Raw genomic sequence first — 12,916 nt, 5'->3', positions numbered from 1 at the left:
ACTGTATGGTGTTGCATCCTTTCAAAAGGCCAGGCAAGAAGAGTTGGGGAGGCACCATGGAAATTATCAGGTCCAAGTGCTTTTAGCTGCAGCCAGCATGACCAGTGATCAGTGTACATGAGATCCTGGATCAAAACCACTGACAGGGACAGGATCGTCCACCAGCGGCTGAATGCACTGCAGACAGAATGTTCCTGACAGCTACAGTGCTTCGGGCATTCATCTTCCTGGGGGCAAAAAAACGGAATGGGGGGCAGCCGAAAGGCAACTGGACCTCTCCAGAGAATGGCCACCATTGTGAGCTAGAAGCAGTGCCTGCTGAGAAACTTGGGGGAATCCACCAGACGTTTTTGACTGCACCTTGCTTAAGTCATCCTCAGCGTGGGTTCTGTGGATTGCAGTTCAGGTACGGAAAGGATTTTATGCTGGCTATGCCCGCTCAGGAAAGCTGCTGGATGTGGGGGACCCCAGCCTGCTCCGAGATGAGATGCCCCCTACTTCTGCTTCCCCTGGCCAAGATCTCTAATGGAAGCTCCAGCCCACCAAAGAAGCGCTTGCTTGGCAGCACAAGGTGGTGCACTCAGAACCATCCTCAAGCGGGGGAATGCCTACATGAAGTTCAGTCTGCATCACCCAGGAAGGGGTGGGGGGGCAGATGGGCCAACTTCTCAGGACCAGGGGAAGAGTCCCCCTCTGGAGCCCCCTGGGGCTTCTGCCCAGCACCCAGTTTTCCCCTTATTCATCTCAAGCAATGGACAGCTTCCTTGCAAAATTGTCCTTCATTTCCAACTCATGGATAACAAGCTATAGCCAAAGGAAGATGGGACTCTGCACATGAACATAGCAATTGGTTGAATCCAAATCACAAGCTACTTCTGGAAATCTTCCTTTTCAGGAACCCCTTTGGGTGCCCCCCCCCGGAGAAAGACAAACCTAGATCTATGAAGCCCCCACAATCAGGTAGCCCTTCTAATCTGATGCCACTTCATGGGGTCAGGAAATGGAGCTCACCATGGCTCCTCTTGCTCCTCTCCCGTGTCCCCTCCCTTCCCTTCCAAACCCTCTCTGTTCCCATGGTCTGCCTGAGCACCTTCTCCAGCATCTGGATTGCCACAGTCCCCATTTCCCAGAAGTCACCGTCCTCATCCAAAGAATTGGCACAACCCTGACGCTGGAAAGCACGCCGAGAATTACAGCCTCTTCCATTCCCAACAGCCACACTCCCTGTCTCTGGACCACAAGAAACAAAAAACCTTTCGCTTCAACACAAGGTGTGCCGAGAAAGCCTTGGGGAGCATGATGTTGTTTTGAAACAAAGCCCATGCAGTAAAATTTGGGGGAAGAAGGGATGCAGCAGAGGGTGGGAGCAGCAGTGCCCAAGGTCTGTGTGTTGCCCAGCCGTGCCCTCAGCTGCTGCCCGGAAGCTGCTGGTGCAGCCGTTCCACGGACCAGTTCCTTGCTTTAGAGGCTGGCGGGGCAGCTGTCTGGCTGCTGCAAACTTGGCCCTGTGGCTTTTGCTCACCTTGCTTGGGTTCCGCCACTGGCGGGTGCTCCCTTTGCTGATCTCTGCCCCGCACTGCATGGGCCAGAGAAGTAGCAGCAGGCCAGCTCTTCGCTCATGCACACGATGCTGTTTCCTTTTTGCAGGCCGCATCGTTATTATTCAGTCCTTGATTGTGCATTCAAACTGCTCATCTCTCCCGTTATGAAAAACGCAAGATAGCACTTGTGTTTGTAGTTAGAGCCAAAGGATCTGTATTTCCCACCTTCCTTGGCTTTACTACACAGCTTTAATAATATATTTCTCTGAACTTAATCTTGTCAGGGTGCATTTTCCTGGATTTTCTAGTATTGACAAAAGCATTTTGTTTCAAAAATCATCTATAATTGAAATACCTGCTTGAGAGTCCCCAGCAGCAGCAAAGAAAAGCAAGGTCCTTAACGTTAAACAACAAACCCTCATTGTACTGAGGGGTAGGGGAATGTCTCTACCCACAGGACTCCCCATCCCTGTGTGCTTTGTGTGTGTGTGTGTGTGTGCGCGCGCACGTTTAATGGAGGAGGAACTGCAGGTTGTTTGAAGCCATTTCACAGTCCTTGATGATAAGCCAGACCGCGGCTTGTTGCATCCAGTCACAGATGGGGAAAGAGCAATCAGACGGAGGCTGCAAAGTTCTTTAGAATCTGTATAATCAGATTATGCTAATTTCCTTAAACCCCATTTCCGAAAGCGCCAAAGTGCCATGTATCACACGGGGAAGCTTTTCACTTGACAAGGTGGAGCTGATTCCTCCGTACCAAGGAGGAGGGGACGTGGGGATAGCCAATCGTAGGGAAGTATTATTATATTGCCTTTATACCCCACCGTTTTTCCTCTTGCAAGGAGAACCAAAGCTTACGAGGTTCTCCTCCACTACCCTTTATCCTCAGAACCACAAAGCCAAGAAGCAGGGCGGACTGAGATCCTTGCCCGGTGAGCCTCATGGCTGACTGGGGGATACATCCTGGTCTCCTCAGTTCCAATCCAACACGCTAACCGCTCTTCCGCACTGGATGAAGAAGCTGTCCATGCTCATGAATCAGACGCCATGCCATGGTCACAAGCCCAAACCCAAATGCAAACCAGAGAACACACTCTTGCACATTCTTGCATTTTAGTCTAAGACAGAAAAGTTCATGTTTTTGGCAAGCGCTTTGGTGAGAAAATGGACTTTTCACTGTTCATAATGAGAACTTTTCTCTTGGCTAAAATTCCCAGTGGACTTCCTTGGGGATACTGCTTATTGAGTCAGGGGGCAGCAGTTCTGACCTCTACAATGGGCAGCTGCTGGTTCCAGACCACCCACCTGGGGGTCCAGAGCATGAACAAGAGATGGGTCCTTTTGGTGTTTGTCCAATGATACCAGGCAGTAATGCCAGTCCTGTCCCAAAGCCAATTTACTTGGTTTATTCTCTTGGGTTGGGTTGGTGACCTCAGATGACATCACGCCCTCTTGCTGAGCCAAGTACAACCGTGGATGAAGGGGCATGGGGGGGGGGGGTGAGAGATCTTTGGAAGCTTGAGCATGCCAAGATCTGCAGAGCTGTGCCCCGAGTTCAAAACAAGTTCCCCAAGAACAACAAGTTGGGAAAGGCTCTGGCTCAGTGGTATAGCCCTTGCATTGTGTGCAGAATGTCCTGGTTTCTTTCCCAGTCATCTCCAGAAAAACACTCTTGTTGAAAACCCTGGGTAGGTCCTGCCAGCCATTTCTGCTACTGTTATTTATTTATATCCCATTCCTTTCCCAGCAACTGGAACTCCAGTGAAGTAGACAATACTCAGCTAGATGGACCAAGCGCCTGACTCAAAATATGAGTCCTATCACTTCCTGGAAAATTGATGGGGAAGAAATGGAGGTAGTGACAGATTTTATTTTCCTGGGTTCCAAGATCACTGCAGACGGGGACTGCAGTCAAGAAATTAAAAGACACTTGCTCCTGGGGAGGAAAGCTATGGCCAATCTAGACAGCATACTAAAAAGCAGAGACATCACCCTGGCAACAAATGTGCATATAGTCCAGGCGATGGTTTTCCCAGTTGCAATGTACGGCTGTGAAAGTTGGACCAGAAGGAAGGCTGAGTGCCGAAGGATTGAGGCCTTTGAATTGTGGTGCTGGAGGAGACTCCTGCGAGTCCCTTGGACCGCAAGGCGATCAAACCGGTCAGTCCGAGAGGAGATCAACCCTGACTGTTCTTGAGAAGGCCAGATCCTGAAGATGAAACTCAAATACTTTGGTCACCTAACGAGAAGGAAGGACTCCCTGGAGAAGAGCCTGATGCTGGGGACAATAGATGGCAAAAGAAGGAGGGGACGGCAGAGAATGAGGTGGCTGGATGGAGTCACAGAAGTAGTCAGTGTGAGCTTAAGTGGACTCCAGGGGATGGTGGAGGACAGGAAGGCCTGGAGGAGTGTTTTCCATGGAGTCGGAAAGGGTCAGGCACGACTTTGCAGCTAGCAAATGAGTCCAAAGTTCTCTGGGATGGAACCTCATGATGCCATTGTGAAGGTGGATGGGAAACTCTTAACATGCTGTGAACATGGGGAATAGTGGAAAGAGGAAAAGATGCATAATGTAAAACTGACATCTGGCTAAAATGGAAAGACATCTTCGACAGGTAAAGCCATTTGTCTGAGCAGAGTTTGGCTCTCCTGAATGCAAGGGTGAGAGAAAAGAGACATAAGTAGTGAGTATGTGTTTACTAATGTTTTCCCATTTTTCTGCCTTGCAAACGATTAGATAAGGGTCTGTTTACTTTTAAGCATTCTTAATGAACTTTTGGTAATAATTAGTACTCCAGAAATTTTCTCTCTTGTTGAAGTGTCCTGTGAGGTTTCTTCTCTTTGACTAGCTCTCCCCCACCCTCAAGTTAGGGGCCGACTCCTCCAGATGCAACTGCCATACCACAGGCATGCTGACCCACTTTTGGGGAGCTTTTGAGGATTCTGGGAAGATACCAGGAAAAAAAATCCTGTCAGAACAGTACAACTGTGGAACCCGTGATCTAGGGAGGTTGTGGGCTCTCTCACATGAGATGCATTCAAGGTGCAACTGGACAGCCATCTGAGGGGGGATGCTGTAACTTGGGGTCCTGCACTAGCAGGAGGTTGGCCCTGATGCCCATCTTGATGAGCAACATTTTCCTTCTGAACTTACCTAGCAACAAATCCCAGTTTGACGTTGCATTGTGTGGGAAATTGTCTTCACCAGGGCTGTTTTCAACAAACCAGAAGAAGAGTCTTTGCTAGGTCAGACCAAAGATGTGGTGTTGTGGAGCCAGTGCTCACCAGGTCTAAATGCTAGAACTTTCCTTCCTTCCTTCCTTCCTTCCTTCCTTCCTTCCTTCCTTCCTTCCTTCCTTCCTTCCTTGGGTGTCTCTGTGCTCTTCTTAATACCATGGATGGCCAGTTAACACATTTTCCTTGTTCCCTCTGAGCTTAGCAGCAAATAGATGGACCAGCGCTGCTGCTGAATGGATTTCTGATGCAAATGAAAGCTGGTTAGTGGCTATAGATCAATGCTGGGCATCCCCAGCAATCCTCAACAGGTTCCAGAGCCTCAGAATCCATTCCACAGCTTCTTCAGTGGGCCACCTTTACTGAACTACATGGATTCTACAGTTTTGTGGGCTGATTTTTCATTCTTTCTGTAATTTTATACAAAAATTAGTCATAGAAAAATTCAAAAATGCTGATCAAATGTGCATTTCCTCCAAAGGGGGGAAAAACCCTGTTCAATTGCACATTTCATGGGGATTTGTGTACAAATGCATTTGTGCAAAATCTGATTTGTGCAAAAATGAACAAATGATGGAATGGAAGTGGCCTGACAACCCACAACATAGGCAGAATTAATTTTACAACTTCCATACAGCCCTAACCGATGCAGATGCCTGTGTTTTTCCCCTTTCTTAGATCACAATGCACACCTGCACTTGGTAATTTGTCTGTGTCCATGCAGCCCCTGGCCTGGCTGCCCAAACGGGCAACCAGCTGGCTGCGGGAAGCCAACATCCACTTGCTGTGGGTTGAATAGGCCTCTTCAACGTACGCACCCCAGCAGCAAGAACATAGGAATTTTCCATATGCCAACTCAGATCAATACCAGGCTTGTTTATCTGTCCATTGTCCAGGACGACTGGCAGACCCTCTGTTGGGTCTTGGATGGATGAAGTCAGCTGCCCCCTGGTGGTCTCAAGTGGAGATGCCTGAGCCATGATTCTTCTTCATAGCAATAGCCGTTTTCCATTGCCATTTCCTGGCAACTGATAGGCAGTGGCATCCTGCCTTGGAACCTGGGGGTGCCATTTATGGATGGCAACTGAGTGGTGCTGGACACTTCCAGTTTGCCCCACCACATGTCTCATGAGACACAGGTCCTGTTCACCTTCGCATTCTCTGCACCGACTGGAAGCTTGCATCGATCGAGCAGTGGCTGAATGGGAGCTCCCTGCAAAACTCTCCAAACGTGCGCTAATATCCTGATGTGGGCAAAGCCCCTGCACAGGCCAAGGAGGGGCTGCTTCGGTCCAATGTGCACAAACGAGGCAACGTTCACAAACGGAGCTGAGAAGCAGGAACGCAGCCCCGTGTCTGACAATCTGCGCATATTGCTGGCAGGCACATGCAGGGGCTTGCACTAACCTTCGGTGCTTAGAACGGGGCATGCTCACGTCTTTTGTGAGCAACAACAGAACTTCCATAGATCCCTCATCCCATTTACCCATTATGGCTAATAGGCGCTGATTGACCATTGTGCTCCAGGCGTTCGTCTAATCCTTTCTGAGCCATTGGCCATCGCCACTTCCCGTGCCAAGCGAATGCCATACATTAATGATGCGCTGTGTGGAGCTCTTTTCTTTTATCTTTTGTTTCCAGCACAGCACTGAATATCCTGGGAATTCCAAGCTCATAAGCCAAGTTGGGGCACTGCCAGCGGAAGAGGCTTATCCCAATCAATTCATATTTTAAATGCTGGCATGGAGAATATTTGCCTTCTACCTGAAGAGCCATATGGCTTGCCCACAAAGCCAAACCATTAAAACAGATGGACCTGCTATGTATCGGATTCCTAATTATCATAATCTCAATGGCTTCAGGTTGAGGATTAAAAAAAAAAAAAACAGAGTTGGGGGTCTGTGGACATGATTAGTCCCAGATGGTAGGAAACATTAGTTTCTGGAATTTCTTCGGTAGACTTTAGCAGAAATGGCCTTTGCAGTAACAAATGTAAAGAAAGATCATGGAAGGAAAGGGAGATTCTTGTTGACCTTCTGTTCTGAGTTATGGACCCCTAAAAATAGGGAATGGGTGATAATCCCTAACCTGCTCCCTCCCTGCCCCCTTCCCTCCCCCCTTCCTTCATGTCTAAAGCCAGGCAAAGTATATTAATTGGGAGTTTCAGGCATGGCCTCTTCGGAGTCAGCAAAATCCCCCCTGCGTTGAGGTGATGAGCCCTTCCGTTTATTTCTGAGATGTTGTCATGTGAAAGGAAGATGCGGCATTGAATAGTGTACAGTTTGGGATCATGCTATGGAGCTATTAGCATTTCTTCCTTCTGATATGAAACAAATGGATGTAGATGCCTTGATGCCTATGGATCTGTACAGGGCAGCAAAAAATGGCTAGCAGTTTCTAGCAAGAGCGGGATCTTGGGGTAGCAGTGGACAGTTCAGTGAAAATGTTATTTGTTTTTCGGCGCCAGGCGAAGACCTTTTTATTCAAGCAGCAGTTTAACTGTTAATATTAATGGATTTTATCTGGCCAGGGCGGCTTATTTTATACTGTTTTTTGTAATTTTAATTTAATGTTTATATTTTTGATTTATAATTATTTTAACTTATTGTTGTAAGCTGCCCCGAGGCTTCGGGGAATGGGGCGGCATAAAAATGTTTTAATAAATAAATAAAATAAAATAAATGTTGGCCCAGTGCACAGCTGCTGCGAAGAAGGCAAACTCTATGCTAAGCTGAGAAAGGAATGGATTAGAAAACAACTGCCAATGTCATACTTCCCTTACACAAATCTTTGATGTGACTGAGCTTGGAATGTTGTGCCCAGTTCTGGTGGCCTTCCCTGCAAAAGGGCATGGCTAGGTTGGGAAAAGTACGGGGAAGGGCGGCAAAAACGATCAAGCAGCTCTCGTATGAGCAGCAGCCATGACCCCTGGGACTGCTCAGCTCAGGAAAAAGGTGAGCGAAAGAGACATGACAGAAGTGCTTAAAATAATGCACGGTGTGGAGAAATTAGAGAAAGAATACATTTTTTTCCCTTTCCCGTAACACTCAAGCCCAAGGTCATCCCATGAAGCTGATTGGTGGGAGGTTTAGGACAGAGTAGAGGAAGTCCTTCTTCACACAGCGTGAAGTTAAACTCTGGGATTTGCTGCCACGGGAAGTGCCGATGGCCACCCATCTGCGTGGCTTTAAAAGGGATTGAACAGGTTTACAAGGGAGGAGGGCTATCCATGGCTACTAGCCTTGCTGGCCATGGGCTCCCTCCCTGACCAGAGATGGCCTGCCCGCATATCCCAGCTGCTGAGGAGCTTGAGCAGGAGGAGGTCTTGCACCCATCGTGCTGGAGGGATCCTGTGGGCAGCTGGTTCACCACCGTGTGTACCGAGTTCTGGGCTGGATAGCAGAGTGTGTCCTGAGTGCCATTTCCAGAGCCTTCGTGTGCAAACGGGAGCATTGCTGTAAACGCACACTTCCAAAACTGTGTGTTCCCCACTCCACTCTCACATTTTAGCCTATGGGGTAAAAGTTCATTCGGAACATATTATTTTGTGTTAGAAAATGCATGCTTGTCCTTCTTGCAGGAAGAAAAAGAGATGTCGCATTCCTCAGCAAGAAGGTGAGATGAGCATTGGGGTGGAAGAGAGAGCTCCAGTGAGCTCAGACACCTCTTATTCAACCATCCATAATTCAATGCCCATCCCCACAGCTCTGAAAGATACTTTTGCAGCTGAGAATGCAGAATGGCTATGCTGGATCAGATCAAGGATCCGTCTGTTCACACCATCAGCTGCCCCCAGGACAACCACCCGCCGGATTTGAATGCAACACGATCTTTGCAGTTCTCCCAGCAATTGGTGTCTGTAGTCATACTCCTCTAGGCCCGGAGGCAGCAGGGAGCAATCCGGACCAGGGGCCACGGATAGTCTTCTTCTCTGTGAATCCATCCAACCCCTTTGAAAGCCATCACTACATCTTGAATCCCATTGTTTAATGATGCACTGTGTGCAGAGATAAATCACCCTGACATCTCACACCCTTTCGATCCCTCTCAAGCAAGAAGCTTGGCTGCCTCGGTCAATAGCATCCATGAACGAGTTCAGAAGCATGCAGCCTCATACCAACTCATCCATGGCAGAGCATGAGGGCAGGTTGCAGAGGGATGGGTGAGAATTTGACTCAGTACATTTCCTCATAAGAGCATCCCCAAGTTTGCAAATGTCTTCAAAAGCAGAATGGAAAGAAGCTCAGATGTGTTTTGTTTTGCTTTTCCTCCATGAATGCGAAAGAAACTAAAATGGGCAGATGCATCTACTCAAGCAAAGGGGAAGCATCAGCATCAGCATCAGCAGCATCTCCTGCCTATTCCCAGTGACTGGGACGGTCTACGAATGTGTAGCCCCATCATGCGTGGTGCTGGATCCCCATCCAGTCAACCGCATTTGTGATTCTGAATGAGGTTCTGCTTTCTGCTGATGGATGCTTTAGCTGGAGCAGATCTGCAGCTGGCAAGCAGAACACGGGCCTCTTTCTGGCAACAGTAGCAGCTGTATGCATTGAATGTGGCTGATGGGGCAGATGGGTGAGCATTTCTCTCCAGGGGCTTTCTGGATGGGAATCACCAGAATTCTCAATTCTCTTCATGCAGGGATGCAAAGAACTTGGAATTTTAAAAATCTGAATGTGGATGATAATAAAATGTGAATGTTTTACAGAATCATAGAATAGTAGAGTTGAGAGGGGCCATGAAGGCCATCAAGTCCACCCCCCTGCTGTTTCAGGACACCATGTTATGCCACTCTCCCTAATAGAGGGGTACCAGCTACAAGTGGGGTAAACTGTGTACACACACTGAGTGCAGACCCGTGTCTTCTTCTGCATGGAGTCTGATGAGAATCTACGTAGTACTTGCATTGCAAGCTTCCGACTTAAGTATCCTGAATACATGGTTGGATAATGGCCAGTGTGCACAGAGAGACATAGTCTGTCCTAAACTGCCATATAGTCCCACAGTCCCAAAGTACAATCGGACGCCATGGTCTAGGGAGGCCTTGAGCAAGAGCGCCAAAGAATTACGTTCAGACAGACACGGATGCTGGTGACGTCACAGCGACTGCTTTCCCTGGCCTTGAGACCACAAAGCCTTGTGTCGAAAGCAGCTCCAAACCCTCTGGGTATGCTATTTGGGCCCTGCTCTCTGGATTGCATTTTGTATACCATGCCAGTGAGTCAGCACCTTCATGACTCCACCGAGAGCCATCCGTCTCATTTCCTGTTCACCATAATGAAAACAGAGCTTTAAATCCTGTTGCTTAAAGAATATCTAGCGCTGTGCTCTTACGCGAGGAACATTTCCATTTAATCCTAGTTTTGTTTTAGATGTCCATTTTCTCAGCTGTGACAGACCTCCACTTAGCCAGAATGAATCTGGTCAGAATGCAAGATCAAAACAGATCATTCATTTGCAGGTATGTCAGAGAAATCTGGCAAAAATACTCAGATGGGTTTGCTTTTTTACGAATCTGACTTGAAGATTCCAAAGTGGACTGGTTGGTTGGTTTGTTTGTTTAAAACATTTATATCTCTTCTAACACCAAGGGTCTCAGGATGTCCACATCATATAGATTTTGAGGATGTACAGGGCTGTTTTGTTGCTGCTGCTGTTGTTAATTTTACAGAAATTTAGACATAGAAAAATGCAGACAATAAATAAAGGCAAACCTTGACCAAATGTGCATTTCTGCAGAATCTATAAAGTGTGAAAATAATGCATGTTGAAAAAATCCATGTACCTTGGGGCAGATTTGTGCATTTGGAGGGATGAAAGAGTGTGCAACACAAATACATATGAGTGCACGTGCACTAAATCTGACTCTGTCCAAGCATGGATGATGGAAAGAAAGTGGCTCCCAGTCTGAGAAGCACTGGCAGATTGAATTTTGCATCCTCTGTGCCAGCATCTCCAGAGCAGTGAAGCTCCCCCTGGTGGCTTGATATGGCAAGAGGCCTGGTCCACCCAGTAAGCACTTGCACGAGTGTATCAGGACTGTGGGTGCTTGCAGGGTTAGAGCCTGCAATCATCTGGAAGCCCCCAAGGGGCTCTAAAAGGCCACTCAGCCCTGTCCAGTTTTGCCACAGCAGCATGAGTCTTTCAAGAGGCTGTTTTACTTTCCTGGCCCTGCATCCAATTCTGCAGTGCCTTCATCTGCGCCTTGACTCCCCCCCCCCCCCCGTCACTGCCCCAACCTTATGCATCTGCCTCTGGTCCACAGTCACACGAAGGCCTTTGCAAGCAAAACATTCCTACACTCCTGCCACCCTCCCCTGCATTCTCTTCCTTAGTGGGGAAAAGATCAGCTCCCTTGTCATATCAAACTAGACGGGTGAACTGATACATTACCTAATACTTGGGATGGAATTTGGCATTGGCGGCCCCCAGATGATGTGGAAGGAACTTGATCTCTTCTGTAATCCAATCCTTTTCCCAACACGGCAGGCCTTGCCTGCCACTGGCCACTCATTGACAAGAAGAAAAGCCACCCTGCCGTGATTTCCATCCAAGACACTGTTCATGAAGAAATAGTTCTGTTTCGATCTTGCATAAAAGATCAAACAAGCTCCTTTTTAATCAGAATAGGGTGATCACAAACCATGGGTATGTATCTGTGGGTGGGAAGAGGAGAAGAAGTAGGGGAAGGAGGAGGAAAAAGAGGAAACCCCTTCAAGCTGGGACAAAGATCCATCTCAAAAGTAGGTTTTTATTGCTTGTGGTGCCTAGATAGAGCCATTTGGGAGATTTACTGCTTGGAAGGATAAGCTGATAAGGTTGCCACTAAAATAAAAATGCAGAAAGGTATTCCATGAGCAGGCGAGAACTGATGTTGACCAGACACTTGAAGGCAGCTCTGAATCGAGCGGGCAGGGGTTTTCCTCCGCCGCTTGCACACAGCCAGAGAGTTCGGCATGACCTCCAGCTCACCCATCGAGGACTAGGCTTATGTTACATACCGGAGCTGAGTAATTGTCTCAGGAACAACCACCCAGGCATGGCTGCACATCTGGTTTTTCCATCTGACCCACCTTCTCTGTGCCACGTCTGGCCTTCCCTGCCCCAGTTTAATGATCAGACCCAAAGCTCACACTGGAGTGACTGTTCCAGGAGGGCACCATTCAACTAGCATGTCAGACACCTGGTCCCTGTAATCGCTGAGCATGAGTGCTTCCCCCCCCCCATACTTTTCATGTCTTTTTGGGAGGAGCAGAGGAGTACGTCTGAATCTGCATTGCCAGCCTGCACCCGTGTGGGTGGCTACCCGTGTCGCCAATCCTCGGGAGCCACTTCCCTTCTGGAATCAGCCCTGCATCATGATTCCGCTGCTTGGTGCCGCCATGGTCCATGATCCATGCTTTGGTGACGTCCAAGCCGGATGAGTGCCAGGCTGCTGCAATGCAGGCCCTTCCCTCCAAGCAATATCAGCCTCGCCAGCACTTTGTTGCGTAATGCTTTTAATGCCTCTGAGCACAGAGTGGTGTCTTGATCCCCTTTGACGGTTCGTTTCTCGAATCTCTCTTTACGGGCCCTTCTGTGTCTCAGCCCTGGAGGAAGTGTGCTGTGAGAATGGGCTCTCCCCCACTCCTTGCATGGTGCCCCCAGTTGAGCTTCCCTCCAGTGATGGTGGCGAGCCACTGGGTCTACCTCCACAAGGGGCAGGGCTTCTCCACTGGGGACACTTCCCATGTTGATGTCTCCTCCCTCAGGCTGTAATTCCTCAACCTTGCCAAGGACGTGTTGACTGGTCTCCTCACCTGACCCTGGGCTAATCTCTCCCACTCTCAGGACCATGAACCACAGCCAGAAGCTGAGCCATTTCAGAAATAGTCTCATACTTAAGATCAGAACCTGAATCCTCAGCGCAACCGGCAGAGGGAGCCTTCCATGAGTGGGTCTGAGTGGGTCTGAGCTCTGACAGGATGACAGACAGGCTGTACTTTTTGTGAGAGAGCTTCTGCGGAGGCAAGTGAAGACTGGAGGTAGGTGGTCCTCAGCTTCAAATCCCTGCGAATCTGGCGGTGTGTGGGATTTTAGGCTGATTTCAGATGGGTAGGAGGAGTGAGGTTCTATGATGGTTGGAAGGATGGTTGGGG

Source organism: Varanus komodoensis, unplaced genomic scaffold, assembly GCF_004798865.1.
Source record: "Varanus komodoensis strain SLA01 unplaced genomic scaffold, ASM479886v1 scaffold4, whole genome shotgun sequence".
Classification (NCBI taxonomy): Eukaryota; Metazoa; Chordata; class Lepidosauria; order Squamata; family Varanidae; genus Varanus; species Varanus komodoensis.
The sequence above is the reverse complement of the archived record's forward strand: the minus strand, read 5'-3'. Positions refer to the sequence as shown.